Below are 3533 nucleotides of genomic sequence, written 5' to 3' on the forward strand. Positions count from 1 at the left end.
GCACTATGATACAACCTTAATTGTATGGTCACATAATATATTTCTCTAAGGTTCTTCTTTCCTTCAGGGCTCTATCCACAGAAAGGCATAGATGAGACAGGATGCAGGCCACATATAGATATTCAGCAGAGTTGCTGCTCTCCCTGTAGAAACCACAAGTCTACAGGAATTCAGGATTTTTCTCTTAAAACAAAAATGGCTGCTCCTGGGGAAAATCAACTTGGGAATAACTAGGGTTAAATTGTTCCCAGGACAGCATGCTGATATGTGGGCACAGTGCCTGCATGTCTGCATAGCATCAGCACTGCAAACTCTGCTCTTCAGGCACTCAACATTTGAATGTCTGTTCTGGCATCTCTGGGTAAGTTTCTCTACCAGATCATTTCAACATTTTTTTGCAGCCTCTGTGTGGTATCTGTCACATCCTGATGCCTAGTGGAATTCACAGCCCTTAATTAGGTACATAGACTTCCTATTTAATGGGGAATGGTGCATGGCATTAAACAATTAAGAATAAGATCCATAAAAGACAGCACACTGAGTATGAAGTTGCTTAAACTGGCTAATGAGAAGTGCCAAGAGAAGGTCGGAGCTTAATTTGATGGAGTTATATGGCCAACTGGGAAATCTGCAGCATCTATTTTTTTCTGCCTTAAGAAGGGGGCTGAACAAGATGACCTTATTAGGTCCTTTCCATCCCTATCTATGGGATCATATAGGATGTGGGGCAATTATCTCTGTTTCGCATTCATAGCCATGAACCCTTTCCTGGGGTTACGTAGTTAAGCCATCCCTTCCTCACAAATATGGCTGCAGTCAGAGAAAAAGGGGCCAGTGCTGATAGCTTGTTATTTTACCTTGTTATTTTAACCAATAGCCCAGGAACACTCACCTAAGATATAGGAGATGAAGGCATAATTTTCTCTTCTCCTTGGAGGGACTTACCCCAAGACCTTATCACCAGACTTGTAGAGCATTCTGGAGAGAGACATTCTTCATCTTCTCTGCTGATTTATTTATTTAATTAAAACTTCCACTTTCCATAGAATAATTCAATATTTATTATCAGATATTTATTATGACTGTAGCATAGTGCACCAGTTCTAACCTAGAACTGGTGGAGGAGACTTGGCTTCCAATCCATACCAGACTGAACATTTAATTCTTCCATGCAGAGTGGAATACCTGCAATAGGAAAGTGGTAGCATGCCTGTGAACTCAGGAATTCTAGTTACATGCTCTGAGAATATGTAATTTGTAAATCTAAGTGGGTTTTAGTCATGAGCTGGTTACTATTACCTAATTGCTCAATGCTGCCAGGACTTAGGCAGCTCTAGGCATATCCAGTATCAATTTTAGACGTTTAGGAAATCTTACTGTCTTAGATTTAGGTTATCTAGGGAGTTTAGGCACCTATGAAGTTAGGCAGCAGCTGAGCAGATGTTTCAGTGATCTCAGTAGTGCTTAAATTAGCATTTTAGTCATCTGAGTCCTTTAATGAATCTCATCCTCAAGGCAAGAGATATTTGGCAGTGAAGTAAGTGAATAAGAAGTTAGTAAGGTTTTTGTTAATAGTAAAAACACTTGGAGGAGAAGTGCTGCTCAGCTTCAGTATGTCTTATTGTTTAAAAAAAACCCCATATTTTGTCTGATCTCAACTTCTAAAACAGATTAACTGTCTTTGCTAAAACTTTCCAAACACATCCCTCCCACCCTCAACAAACACTGAGCACAGGCAGTGAGCACAGGTATTTCCCATTTGAATCATAAACGTTTGAAAATTTTACAAGCAGTTGAAAAATTCTCCCTCATAAAGTGTTAGGCAATCTTAACTATAGAAGGGCATACAGTAACATTCAGCCTATCTTCATTTAATTTTTATCTCTTTTGGTTTTCTTTCTCTCAGTTTCTCACCACCACCACCTTGTTATGCATATTTTATAGTGATACTTTACAGTAATTAGTATCCAGAGAATTTATTTTCTGCTTAGGAAAGAACAAATACTGGTCTAACCTAAGGAACTATATCTTCCTTTAGTTTATGACAGTTATAGAGCCTTGTGATTATTTTCGTAGGCTCCTTTTTTTGCCATGACAAGCTATGCTTGTTTATTTTTTTGCTATGGCTTATAACGTTTAGTGGCTAGTTAAATTTTTACTTTATGAGTGCTTTTTCCATTGATAGCAGGATTCTGGTACTTGAATATTGGTTCAGAGATCTTATGAATTAATTTAGTAATTCATCGTTCTATTCTTGAATTCAGAGCTAAAGCAATTGCATGAAATGACAGGGATAAAAATAGAGAATGAAGTATGAAAAATACAAAATGGGAGTAATAGAGGAAGTCTTCCGGGACCTACAAGAACAATATAGTAGAATGGGGGGAACAAATACATGCTGTGGCATAGCAAGCTTAATAAATGGTAACATAATATACTATGAGTTATAAACTAGAATAAGCTGTAGAACACTACAGAGATAAAAAGAGAGAAGCCAATATCAAAGAGACTGAAGTCAGACGTGATGCAGAGCTGAAAAGCTTGAGTTATAGAGGAAAAGAAGTATAAGTTATGAAGGAGACAATGATTTTAACACCATGTAACTGTTTCAGTGTAGCAGGACAAAGGTATAGTACTGAAAGGTAGGCAGTGACATAAGGAAAGATACTGAAATAATAATAAGGATTATAGTGGAATTTGGGATACTTCACCTTTTTTCATTGCTTGGGGCAGGGGAAATTGATCTCTGCACCATATAAGATGTTAACTACTTATAATTTCATTCAAAAGAAAATGTGCAGAGAAATAACAGGTATTTTTAGACTTTACTTGTAACCTTTCTGCCTCATCTCCAGTGCCAATATTTAAAAAAGGAGTTTCTATACAAATTCTTCCCCTCCTTTGTCTGTGCAGAGCAAATATCAGTAGATTCTATTTATTTTTTCATACATGAATAACATTATTCACTCATAACTTTAAGGAAGGAGGCAGTATTACTTGACAAATTTATAAAGCTGAACTTCACTGAAATAGTTTCAATTCATTTGTGGATACTGCATGTGTATCATTTTAGATAAACTATATCAATATATTCTGCTAATATCCAGCTAATATGAAGCAGGGATAATGTCATTGTGAGACACGTTGTGGGGAATCTTCTCCAAATACTTCTTGAAATGACATCTTTGGTAGGTTGTAGTCCACTCCAAAGTCAAGAAATACTGCTTTTCAGACACATCTTATTAAGCCTTAGGATGAATTATTTCTGACAAAGATGATCTGGAAAGGGAGTGAACTCCACAGTCAGGGAAACAACCTCAACTTTCCTTTCAGTTTAGTGGTGTCAGAATGCTAATGTGAGTTCCTAGGGCATCATTGCTCAATTTTCTCTTTCAGGCAGCAAAGCAGCTGCCAAAGCTAGAATTGTCATGCTTCAGTATCTTCAGCAATGCATTGGAACATTGGCCCCAGTGGCTCTGATAAGCCTTTGGCAACAACTGTGATTGTGTGCGAGTAGGTCAAGTTATTGAACC

General features: G+C 37.4%; 1 protein-coding gene across 1 annotated transcript in view; it reads left to right on the plus strand.

The window, feature by feature from the left end:
* The window catches only part of CNTNAP2 (contactin associated protein like 2), a 1052534-nt gene that overhangs the window by 735054 nt on the left and 313947 nt on the right, over nucleotides 1–3533 (plus strand). The window lies entirely within an intron of this gene.

Source organism: Alligator sinensis, unplaced genomic scaffold (genome assembly GCF_000455745.1).
Source record: "Alligator sinensis unplaced genomic scaffold, ASM45574v1 scaffold456_1, whole genome shotgun sequence".
NCBI classification, from domain to species: domain Eukaryota; kingdom Metazoa; phylum Chordata; order Crocodylia; family Alligatoridae; genus Alligator; species Alligator sinensis.